The sequence below is a fragment of the Rana temporaria genome, chromosome 2 (assembly GCF_905171775.1).
Source record: "Rana temporaria chromosome 2, aRanTem1.1, whole genome shotgun sequence".
In the NCBI taxonomy this organism is placed as follows: domain Eukaryota; kingdom Metazoa; phylum Chordata; class Amphibia; order Anura; family Ranidae; genus Rana; species Rana temporaria.
This window is the reverse complement of record NC_053490.1, coordinates 192,847,574-192,861,340: the sequence shown is the minus strand read 5'-3', so window position 1 is coordinate 192,861,340 and position 13,767 is coordinate 192,847,574.

Below are 13,767 nucleotides of genomic sequence, written 5' to 3'. Positions count from 1 at the left end.
AACATTTTTGTCCATTGAAATTGGTTTGCCTACACGCAAAACATCGTTTACATGGAAAAAAAACCTTTTCCTTGGTAAAAAGTGAGTAAATTGTTTCTCACTGGTGGGTCAGGAATATTTTTTGCCACCAAATCCCTTAAAGTTGGTGCTCTTCTGTACACCACCCGTGGGTAACTCGGTAAAATTCCCTGTAGCTGTCTGTCTGCTTTCAAAATTGGCCAGTGTTTCTTTATAATAGCTTCAAGTTGCTTGTGTTGGGTGTTATAATTTAGAATTATGGGTAATTCAGTTTCCAGCCTTTTTGTCTTGATTTTGTCTTGTGTTAGAGAGGTACGTGGAGTTTCATACACCTTTTGTATTTGTTCCATTATAAAGTCCTTGTTATACCCTTTATCAATAAATTTTTTCCCGATCGTTTTAGCTTGATCCAAAAATACCTCAGGGTCTGAGCAATTCCTGCGAATCCTTAGCATTTGACCCTTTGGTATATTGATTAGCCACGGGTCATGGTGGCAGCTATCCACAGGGATATAGCTGTTCCTCTGGACCGGCTTAAAGTGTGTTCTAGTTTTTAGTTGTTGATTGTCTATAGTAATCTCTAAATCAAGGAACTGAATAGTAGTGTTGCTCAAAGTGTAGGTGAGTTTTATGTTCTTCTGGTTATCATTTAATTTCTCAAAAAACTGAGTTAGGGTATTCTCATCCCCCTTCCAAATGATGATACAGTCGTCTATAAATCTTCTGTAGAGTATGACCTGCTCCGGCATACCTTCATATATGGACGACTCCTCCCACTCAGACATGTACACGTTGGCTACACTCGGTGCATATTTAGCACCCATTCCTATACCATTCAGTTGCCGGTAATACTCTGATTTATGCCAGAAGTAGTTGTGCTGTAGCCCATATGCAAGACATCTCAAAATAAACCTTTTTTGTTTCGATATGAGATGACCAAAACTGTTCAATGCCCATTTTGTGGCCCCAATGGCTTCTTCATGGTTTATCACAGTATACAATGAGGCCACATCAGCTGTGGCCAACAAGTAACCACAATTAGGTTCCAGTACTGTGCTCTCAAGGATCTGTATTAAATGCTTTGTGTCCCTGAGGTAAGCCCTAGTTTGGGGCACTAACGGCTGAATAAATCTATCCACATACTCCCCTAGGCGTGAGTTGATGGATTGAATCCCATTGATAATGGGACGTCCAGGGGGTTTCTCAGGATCCTTGTGGACTTTGGGAACAGTATATATAATGGGTACTCGGCACACCTCAGGTATTAGGTATTTAGCTTCTCTTTTGTTCAGCACTCCTTTTTCTTTTCCTCTATAGATCAAGTCAACTAGCTCCTCCTTGTATTCTCCTGTCGGATTGGAGCGTAATTTGATATAGGTATTGGTGTCCTCGAGTTGCTTGGCCAATTCTTCATAGTAATAGTCTTTGGCGAGGACCACAATGGCTCCACCCTTATCGGCTGGTCTTATTATAACCTCTTTGTTTTCTTCCAACATCTTAATACCCTTATGTATGGTCCTCACCCACGCGTCAAAGGGAGTGCCGAAGCCCAAATCGAAGAGGGGATGCAGAGGGGGACACAAAAAGAAGAAAACTAGAATAGGAGAAGGCATTATCAATCTAAGTGGGATAGACCTAAGCCCAACAGAATTGATAACACTTGATAAGGGTCTCAAGTTTGCCCCTAAGCGGAATTTGAGCAAATTTGATACTTATGTAGACATCAAAAAGTTTACACGCAAACTAAACATCAAGAAATACATGCTAACACAGCCAATAACGTATCAGGCTGTACCTAATATGCCAGGAAGGGTTGAACATAGTCAGTTGAGAAACAAATCACTGTTCAACCCGCAAGTTGTAAATAATCAACATATTGAGGTCTTTTCAAAGATGGTACTGAAAGATTTGGACCAACTTAAAGTGAAGAAGTTACCGAACCCCATGGCCATACATAAGGGTATTAAGATGTTGGAAGAAAACAAAGAGGTTATAATAAGACCAGCCGATAAGGGTGGAGCCATTGTGGTCCTCGCCAAAGACTATTACTATGAAGAATTGGCCAAGCAACTCGAGGACACCAATACCTATATCAAATTACGCTCCAATCCGACAGGAGAATACAAGGAGGAGCTAGTTGACTTGATCTATAGAGGAAAAGAAAAAGGAGTGCTGAACAAAAGAGAAGCTAAATACCTAATACCTGAGGTGTGCCGAGTACCCATTATATATACTGTTCCCAAAGTCCACAAGGATCCTGAGAAACCCCCTGGACGTCCCATTATCAATGGGATTCAATCCATCAACTCACGCCTAGGGGAGTATGTGGATAGATTTATTCAGCCGTTAGTGCCCCAAACTAGGGCTTACCTCAGGGACACAAAGCATTTAATACAGATCCTTGAGAGCACAGTACTGGAACCTAATTGTGGTTACTTGTTGGCCACAGCTGATGTGGCCTCATTGTATACTGTGATAAACCATGAAGAAGCCATTGGGGCCACAAAATGGGCATTGAACAGTTTTGGTCATCTCATATCGAAACAAAAAAGGTTTATTTTGAGATGTCTTGCATATGGGCTACAGCACAACTACTTCTGGCATAAATCAGAGTATTACCGGCAACTGAATGGTATAGGAATGGGTGCTAAATATGCACCGAGTGTAGCCAACGTGTACATGTCTGAGTGGGAGGAGTCGTCCATATATGAAGGTATGCCGGAGCAGCTCATACTCTACAGAAGATTTATAGACGACTGTATCATCATTTGGAAGGGGGATGAGAATACCCTAACTCAGTTTTTTGAGAAATTAAATGATAACCAGAAGAACATAAAACTCACCTACACTTTGAGCAACACTACTATTCAGTTCCTTGATTTAGAGATTACTATAGACAATCAACAACTAAAAACTAGAACACACTTTAAGCCGGTCCAGAGGAACAGCTATATCCCTGTGGATAGCTGCCACCATGACCCGTGGCTAATCAATATACCAAAGGGTCAAATGCTAAGGATTCGCAGGAATTGCTCAGACCCTGAGGTATTTTTGGATCAAGCTAAAACGATCGGGAAAAAATTTATTGATAAAGGGTATAACAAGGACTTTATAATGGAACAAATACAAAAGGTGTATGAAACTCCACGTACCTCTCTAACACAAGACAAAATCAAGACAAAAAGGCTGGAAACTGAATTACCCATAATTCTAAATTATAACACCCAACACAAGCAACTTGAAGCTATTATAAAGAAACACTGGCCAATTTTGAAAGCAGACAGACAGCTACAGGGAATTTTACCGAGTTACCCACGGGTGGTGTACAGAAGAGCACCAACTTTAAGGGATTTGGTGGCAAAAAATATTCCTGACCCACCAGTGAGAAACAATTTACTCACTTTTTACCAAGGAAAAGGTTTTTTTCCATGTAAACGATGTTTTGCGTGTAGGCAAACCAATTTCAATGGACAAAAATGTTCTAAATTCAAATCTACAGTGACTCAGAAGGAATACAACATAAAGGATCTGATCACGTGTAGGACTGAAGGGGTAGTATATGTATTGGAGTGCTCTTGCTCACTCCAATATGTTGGACGCACGAAGCGCCCAATGTGGAAGCGCATCAGAGAACATGTCCAAAATATCCAAAAAGCCTTCCCCAAACACAATGTGTCTCGGCACTTTGATCTATGCCACCACAACAATCCCAAGGAAATGAAATTTTGGGCCATTGCCAAATACACTCCACACTGGAGGGGCAGTCATAAAGTAAGGGAATTAAGTAAAACTGAGTCTCGCTGGATACATGAGATGCAGACTCTATCTCCCAATGGCCTTAATATCGAATTTGATTTAAATTGCTTCATTTCCAATTCGTAAACATACTCTTGGTTTTGTATTAATAATTAATTTTATTAATATATATTGATTTTTATTCATTATGATGGTTTTTATTACTGTTATTATAGTAATAATCTTTTAACTCTTTAGTACAATTTTTATTACATATTTTTGATGGTTTTATATGTTTTATTGATAATATTGAATAGTGTTGATGCATCTATTTAATTGTATTTTTAAATGTTCATCTACTTATTCTATGCTTGTTGTATATCTGGCCACAAGAGGGCAGTAGATTGCATATGCAAATGCAAATGCAAATGCACCATTCACATAGCAAACTACATAGAATGTTTTTAAAGTTTTATATCAATTACATTTTTTTAAATTTGTTTATTAAAATTATGTGTGTCTATGCATCGACATTTGATCTCACTAGAATTCAGCTATGTGAGTAAAGTTTTGCCGCAATGATGTTTGTCTTTCCCTTTGGTTGCTCACACTAATGTAAACGCTGTCAATGAGAAGGCTATCTAAACCCCAAGCCATTCTCATAACGTATGAACCCATGAGTAAGTCGCGTGCCTGTGACGTAACGCGTAGGGAGGAGCCTGCGATCGAATCCGAGTGCATCGGATCGAGCTGAGGAAACAACATACTGAGTGGCGTTTTCATGCTTTACTGAAAGCCGGGATTCGTGAGTGCATATGTCAATGCTCTGATTACATTTTTTGATCTGTCATCGAATATTGCGCAATGAGATTTTTTCTCTTTTCTTTCATGCAATCCCTGTCTGTGAGTGCCTGTATCATCTGATCACAGCGGTGGAGGGCTGGATTAGCATTCAGATTGAAGAGAGTGATTTTTTCCCTGCATGGAATCCTGCTAATCACTGTGCACTAATTAAGGACATATTAGTAATTCACAGTTTATGGAGTATTCTCCCTGATTAGTTTTTCTTTGTACGTTTTATCACCTTTTAAGTTAATATTAGCGCATCTATATTTTATATGTTTCACTGTTTGGATTTGGTATCACTCAAGATAGCAGCTATATTATTTGTTTTTTTATTTAGGTGCACGTGGAATTGATTATTTAATTAGCGCTGTAGTATATTTTTCACAATAAAATATACTGATTGCCAATTAATTTAAATGTACCATTTAAAAAATAGTTTTGTTATTAATTTGGACAGAGTTAGAAATGGTTGCTTGTTGTGTCTTATTATAGAAAATCCCCGTTACTCACTGTTATAGAGACACAATAAGAAGTAAGAAGTAAGAAGTAATCTCTCAAAATGAAGGTAAATCTTATTTTTGGAAAACTTGAAGAGCAATAGCAATTGTCTGGGACCATTCATTCCAGACAAGCAATTTTTCTCCTATGATTGGTCAGCCCTGAGGTGTCTAAACAGGTAAACATTTGACTGTATCCTTAACTTTATCAACCAGACAGGAAGGTATAGTTTATACTGTATGTAAAAATACATTTGAGTACATAACAGAATTACATGTTTTCAAAAATAAACTTTGATATTAAAGTGGTTGTAAAGGCAGAAGGCTTTTTATCATAATGCATTCTATGCATTAAGATGAAAAACCTTTTGTGTGCAGCAGCCCGTCTCAGCCACCCCTAATACTTACCTGAGGTCCATCTGATTCCAGCAATTTTGTACAAGAGACTCAGCTGTCCGGGACTGCCCTTTTCATTTGCTGAGACAGCAGCGTGGCGAAATTGGTTCCCACTGCTGTCAATCAAATTCAGTGAGCCAATGAAGAGAGAAAGGGGATGGGGTCAGGCTATTGCTCCATGTCTGAATGGACATAGGGAGCTGTGGTGTGGCTCGGGTGCCCCCATAGCAAGCTGTTTGTTGTGGAGGCAATCTAAAATCTGTATGTGTATACAATCTATATGTGTACCTTTTTGGTGACCAGAGGCCATTGATGCTTAGATCTCTAGGCCAAATAAAGCAGCATGTGCCAGTTATTTATGAGAACTTATGGTTAATTTAAATGCCTAATAATAATTTTTTATTTTCATTTTGACTGACAAAATTAGAAAAATTTAAAAAAATAAACTTTTTAACCACTTCAATACAAGACACTTTTACCCCTTCCTGCCTAGGCACAGTTTCAGCTTTCAGTGCTGTTGCATTTTGAATGAAAATTGTGCGGTCATGCAACACTGTACCCAAGGTAGCTTTTTATCATTTTGTTCAAGCAACTCAAGTTTTCTTCTGGTGGTATTTAAAGAGAAGTTCTAGTCTGTAAAAAATAAAAAAGTCAGCAGCTGCAAATACTGTAGCTGCTGACTTTTAATAAGAACACTTACCTGTTGGCACCCCTAGCCGATTTGTCAATCAGGTTCTGGTGCTGGTGCCGGCATCTGTAGTAAGGGAAAAAGGAAGTGAAGCCTTGTGGCTTCACGGTCTGTTTCCTACTGTGCATGCACGAGTCGGTCTGCACATTCTGAATAGTCCCACTGTATTCTGGCACCTCTGTGTGTCCCAGAAAGCAGTGGGGGAAGGAGGAGGGACCAAAAATGTTAAAGATCACTGTGCAGCGATCTTATGCGGAAGTAGGAGTGGGTACCTGTCAAAACCAGGTACCCGCCCCCCCCTCCCCCCCAAAAAAATGCCAAATGTGGCAGTGGAGGGGAGGAGAGTGCAAACAAGCGGAGCTTCCCCTTTTGAGTGGACTACAGACTAAATCCTTAATTTCTGATATACAATTTTGCAAATAAATAATTGTTCTCCATAAATGTAGGTCAAAGTGTATTCTGCTACATTTCTTTGGTGAAAATAATCCAAATTAGTGTATGTTATTTAGTCTGTAGGAAAGTTATATATGAATATATATATATGAAAATTAATCAATCCTGATGTACTGATGGCTCATCTAATTTCTTGAGGGCCGAAAATGCCAGGACAGAACAAATACCCCTCAAATGACCCCCTTTTTGGAAAATTGACAATACAAAGCATTTAGTAAAATGCATGGGGAGTTTTTTGAAGTTTTAATTTTTGTCATCATTTTGGGGAAAGAAATGTAAAAAATAAATCTGCACATTTATTTATTTATTTTACATACTGTCACCAGTGCAGTATAGCGTTATTATGTAACTGGTGTGGTTGTGATCAGGAACACTGACTGGTGACAGTACAATAAAGTAATATTTTTTTCAATTCTTTTCTTGTTTATAGAATGTTTTCCTTTTTTTTACGATTCTTTTTTTTAACACACTGTGACCAGAGCAATATAATGTTACCATAGAAACCCTGTACTACTCTGGAGAAGTGATTAGGATTGTTTTTTTTTTTTTTTTACACAATATGATTGCTTATAGCAGTGCATTACATTTCTACAAGTAAGCATTTTACTGAATGAAACAGATTCATTCCGTTTGTTTTGTTTTTATGTGCTGTGATTGGCCAGAGCTAATCACACGGCACAGATAGGCTGTGATTGGCCCTGTCTGTGCCATGTGATCCCACTGACCAATCACAGCAAGCAACACAATTGTTCACAATAGATGGCATGAAAGGAAGCAATCCATTGTTTACAACTGTCATGTGACCTCCTGTGCTTGATCACAGTGGTCACATGATACTGACAGCGAGCCGGTACACTGATCAGTAATCGGCTGTATCAGGTGGACGCAGACAGTGACAGAGCATGCCACTGCTTTGCCCTGTGGCTGCTCATACAACGTCCACCCGGATTAACAAGAGGCCCGCCCAGCCATCATTTTATTATAGACTGGGCAGGAACTGATTAATGAATGTATTATTATTTTTTTGTTTTATTTTTTATATTAATAGTGAAACTGATTCTGACAGTTCAGCTATTAGTAGATTGTACCACATATCAACACCACTACAGCTTAAAGATGGCAGTGTTTATATGCTGGCTGAATGCACTTATTTTTGGCAATAAAGCTTTCCACCTGCATGGACTTATTATGTCAAAGCTGACATAGTGGTCACATAATTTGGAACCAATCTCATTGGGCTCATCCATTACCACATCCATGGCCACAAAACGTCAGATTAGTAAAGACAACTGTAAAATTCTACCTGTGAAGATTTCTACTTGAGCCTTTTGTTTATTTTCCACAGATGTCACGAAGTTGTGATCATAACCCCCGATGGAAGGGGTTATTTAAATAATGCAAATTAAACCTGGTGTTAGCATGTTCTAAAAATGTATAAAATTATCAAAAAATTTGGTTTAGTATTACTGATAATGTCTTCAAAAAGCTGTTATCACAATGATAATAATATTCCCTGTGATATTTAAATAGACCTCTAACCATCCAGTTGTGTTTACTTAAAAAAAATGATTTGTTATTATTGGGAATAAAAAAGTAGAAATTGTAGTACATTTTTAACATTGGCCTTTATTATGTTGCAAGCTACTTCAAGCCTTTTATTGTTTTGCTGACATTTAATAAAAGTATATGCAGTACATTCACTTTTCCTTTTTAGCAAGCTTTCAGTAAATGGAATGTTATATAGAATTTTCCTTGGGCCTTTTGTAAAATTGCACTTTGGGAATATATTTAAGATTTTTTTAGCTCTAAAGATTTCCATTCTAAATGTAGGTATCTACAGAGATGTATATTTTCCCTTGGCTTGCTTGTGGCATAATTCTTTCTCATCTGAAAACTTTACATCTGTTATTTCTTCTCTGTTTCATGCTACAGACTATTGCTAGCAAACAGAAGTCTGAGGAACTATACAAAAAAGAAAGTTTGTTTAATTATTAATAATATGTTTTCCCCAAAAATGAATGATTTATTACCATGACTGAATTTTTTTAAAACTAGTTACAATCTACTAATATAGCACAAGTATCAGTTTTGTAATTTTTTACAGGACACATTTTAGGTCAACACTTGGTTCACAAAAAATATTTACTAATGACTGTGGACTTAATTCACCAAAGAATATCTTATGAGATAAATTAAATCGTGTGACAAATTTTGTTCCAATTATCTCATGAGATGCTGAAAAACTTCAATTCACTATCACCTTATGAGTTATTTACCTCACAAACCAAAAAACAAAACACAAGGTAAATAACTCATACAACAGTGTTAATATACATTTTCCAAAGGGAATAAACAAATGAATGTATGAAGTAAATAAGTAGTAGTCCAGGCATGAGGTATTTAACCACTTCCATACCAGGCACTTACGCAGCTTCCCGCCCAAGCCAATTTTCAGCTTTCAGCACTGTCGCATTTTGAATGGCAATTGCGCGGTCATGCTACACTGTACCCAAACAAAATTGGCGTCCTTTTTTCCCCACAAATAGAGCTTTCTTTTGGTGGTATTTGATCACCTCTGCGATTTTTTTTTGTGCAACAACTAAAAAAAGACAGAAAATTTGGAAAAAAAAATACGTTTTTATTTTTTTCTGTTAATTTTTTTGTAAATACGTTTTCTCTTTCAATTACGGGCACTGATATGGCGGCACTAATGGGCACCGATGAGATGGCACTGATGGACATCGATGAGGTAGTACTGACGGGCACAGATGAGGTGGCACTGATTGGCGGCGCTGGTATGCGGCACTGATGGGCACTCATAGGCGGCACTGATGGGCACACATAGGCGGCACTGATGGGCACACATAGGCGGCACTGATGGGCACACATAGGCGGCACTGATGGGCACTCATGGGCGGCACTGGGCACTCATAGGCGGCACAGATGGGCACTCATGGGAGGCACTTATGGGTGGCACTGATGGATACTTATGGGTGGCACAGATGGGCACTGATAGGTGGGCACTGGGCATGGATGGGCACTGTGGGGTGGCACTGATGGACACTGTGGGGTGGCACTGATGGACACTGTGGGGTGGCACTGATGGACACTGTGGGGTGGCACTGATGGACACTGGGGTGGCACTGATGGACACTGTGGGGCAGCACTGATTTTGCCAGGTTGCCAGTCAGTGCCCATTTGTGGGCACTGATTGGCATCTTTTTTCTTTTTTTGGATGCTTTTTTTTTTTTTAGACTTCTTTTTTTTTTTTTTTTTTTGCAGGCTTTTTTTTTTTTGCCCACCCTGGTGGTCCAGGGTGGGCATCCCTGGTGGTCCAGTGTGGCGATCCGAGGGGGGGCTGCGCTGATAAACAATCAGCGCGAACCCCCCCTGTCAGGAGAGCCGCCGATCGGCTCTCCTCTACTCGCGTCTGTCAGACGGCTCTTCCTGTTTACATCGTGATCAGCCGTGATTGGACACGGCTGTTCACGTGGTAAAGAGTCTCCGCTGGAGGCTCTTTACCGAGATCGGAGATGCAGGGTGTCAGAATGACACCCCGCATCACCAATCGCCGCGCTGCGCGCCCCCGCGGGCGCTTGCGGCATGAAAACCTGCAGGATGTTCTGGAACGTCCTGTCAGGATTTCATAACCACTTACCGGACGTAAATCGGCTATAGGCCGGGCGGGAAGTGGTTAAGGAATGTAAAAATATAATAGCCAATTTGTAGTAGTCTCTACCTTTTTGGATCAGCTTGCATTGAAACCTAAATATGGAAAAACACAGAATCATCTGGGCTGATTTACTTAAAGCATACCTATAGTGAAAACTTTTTTTTAGATAAAGTGGGGATAGATTAGACACCCTGTTGGGTATTTATTGCTGTCTGTGCCCCCATTAGGGAGATTAACCCCATCCATTTCTCCTGTTTATAATTATCATTGAAAGTTAAAGACAATCCAAAATGTTGGGTTGACCCCAGAAAAGTAATAGAGGGGACATCTTCTAATGGGGACACTGGTTCTGGTGACCTGGGAGTCCCCAAGGGATTCTTTTAATTTGTAGGGATTTCCAATAACTTTCTGTTTTGTCTATGTGATAGAAGTGATGAGAAATCTCCCCAGTGATGTAGTATATTTTATTGGTGGAAGAAGGGTATTTATATGTGTCTGTCTTATTTGATACAATTTGTATTTAATATTTGAAATTTATAAAGATATTTTCACTTTATTTTATTTACTTAATTGAACTTAGTTGTTTTTGATACGCCATGTGTGACTGTGAAAGAAAATCTCCTTTCACTGGTATTCCATTCACTTTTTTCTTTCGTATTAATACATATGCAGCAGGGACCGCACTGACTTAGTGAGCTGGCAGATTTCTACAGTTTAAAACATTATACCCCTTTATTCGCACTAAAAACCGACAGGAGTGCTAATCCTTCTCCACTGTATCCATCCAATTGGATATTGCATGTGATAAAACACCTCACATTTTGATTAAATAACTCTTTATTTTTGTAGCGTTGTTTTGTGAATGGCAAAAAAAGTTTGAGAAAAGATATGAGTTATTTTATCTCAGATTTTAAGAGGAAAATTATTCTTTATGAATTGAGCCCTGTATGTGGTTGATACCTACTGAAAGTCTTTGTTATATACAGTTTATAATATAGTTACAGCCCAAACTTTTTTTTCCATCTAGAGTTAAAGGAGAGGTATAGCCAAAGCTTGTTTGGTTGTAATTCTTCTATGGATCACAGGAGAACAGTTTGTATTGCACTCCTGTGACCAGGGCCGGATTAACAAGGGGGTTGATGGAAGCTCCAGGCCCCTTTCTCAAGATAGGCCCATTTGCCCAAAAAAAAAAAAAAATTTTTTTTGTGAGCTGGCGCCATCTGGTGGTGAGCCGTTGGTATTACAAGTTATTACCACCAGATGTGTAAGCTGGCGCCATCTGGTGGTGGCCGTTGGTATTACAAGTTAAGCATTACAAGTTAAACAGCAATTCTAATGTTATTTTTCACTATTTTCACTGCCATCTTCTTCCCTCTAATTAGAACCCCCAAACATTATAAATATTTTTTATCCTAACACCCTAGAGAATAAAATGGTGGTCGTTGCAATACTTTCTGTCACGCCGTATTTGCGCAGCGGTCTTATAAGCGCACTTTTTTTGTGAAAAAATTACACTTTTTTTAATTAAAAAATAAGATAATTTTTTTTTTATATTATGAAAGATAATGTTACGCCGAGTAAATTCATACCCAACATGTCACACTTCAAAATTGCGTCCGCTCGTGGAATGCTGACAAACTTTTACCCTTTAAAATCTTCATAGGCGACGTTTAATTATTGCTCTCGTTCTACCAATCGCGGCGATACCTCACATGTGTGGTTTGAACACCGTTTACATATGTGGGCGCTGCTCACGTATGTGTTCGCTCCTGCACGCAAGCTCGTCGGGACAGGGTGCGTTTTCTGGCTCCTAACTTTTTTAGCTGGCTCCTAGATTCCAAGCAAATTTGTCAACCCCTGATTTATGGTTCCGGCGATACGGGCCTGCTTGCACAGCCTGCCAGAAGCTACATTCAGAGCAGCCAATATAAATACAAGCTGACACACTGCAGCAGACTGATAGGATCACAGTGCTTATAATAATTATTTGTATATTACTCATGGTAATTAACCCCTTGACACCCAGGCCAATTCTGACACTTCTCTACTACATGTAAAAATCATCATTTGTTTTTTGCTAGAAAATTACTCTATGGTGGTCTTTGCACTTTTTATGTTGCACGGTATAGAGCTGCACGATTCTGGCTAAAATGAGAATTGCAATTTTTTTGCTTAGAAGATAGATCACGATTCTCTCACAAATCTTGCGGCGTAACATCATCTTTCACATTAAAAAAAAAAATGGGCTAACTTTACTGTTTTGTTTTTATGTTTTTTATTATTCATTGAAGTGGGCAAATGCAGTGTGGCATAAAATATTGCAGAAATAGCCATTTTATTCCCTAGAGTCTCTGCTAAAATATATATAATGTTTGGCTTTTTAACTTAAGAAACAAGTGTTGGACTTTAAGGCCCCGTACACACGAGGGGATCTCCGCTGGAAACAGTCCGCCGGACCGTTTCCAGCAGAGATTCCTCCTCCGGATTTGGATCCGATGGCTTGTACTCACCATCGGATCAAAATCCGCACGGAATTCATCCGCGGTGACGTGTCGCGCCATCGCCGCGATGATGACGCGGCGACGTGCGCGACGCTGGAAAGTAAAGTACTTCCACGCATGCGTCGAGTCATTACGACGCATGCGAGGGAGGGGAGCGGACGGATTGATCCGGTGAGTCTGTACAGAACATCGGATCAATCCGCTGGACCCGATTCAAGCGGATACATTTCTTAGCATGCTAAGAAATTTATATCCGATTGAAATCGATCCGGCCGAGAAATCTCTGCGGATAAATATCCGCTAGGCCGTACAGACGACCGGATTTATCCGCTGGAACTGATCCACGGATCAATTCCAGCGGATAGATCCGGTGGTGTGTACGAGGCCTAAGTGGTTAAATTTCCTGCATTTACACACAGAAGTTTGATCTAAGAAGGAAGTTAGTTACAATGTTTCATTTTGTTTACAAACTTGGCAGACTGCCCCGATTTTTTTCTTTACACACAGAAGTTTATCCCTTTTGATCTAAGAAGGAAGCATTAGTTACAATGTTTCCTGTTAAAAACTTGGCAGACTGCCCAGATATTTTCTTTTGATAGCTGAAAGTCTTTCCACTTGTTATATGAAAGAATCAGCAAACTCTGTATTGGAGATCGTCATGGGGGTTGAATCGAGATCACAATTTTTTTTAACGATTGATTGTGCAGCTCTAGCACGGTATTTGCGAAGCAATTTTTCTAACATTCAACTAGTGTTCATTAAAAAAAACACTAGTTAGTTAAGTTAGCACATTTTTTTTGGTATCCTAAGCAATGCTTTAAAAAATGTTTAGGTTGCATGTTTAGAGTTACAGAGGAGGTCTAGTACTAGAATTATTGTTCTCGCTCTAACGATCGTGGCGTATGTAACCTGTGTGTATCTGGCTCTGATACTACCAGTGCCTACCCAGCCACTGACTAC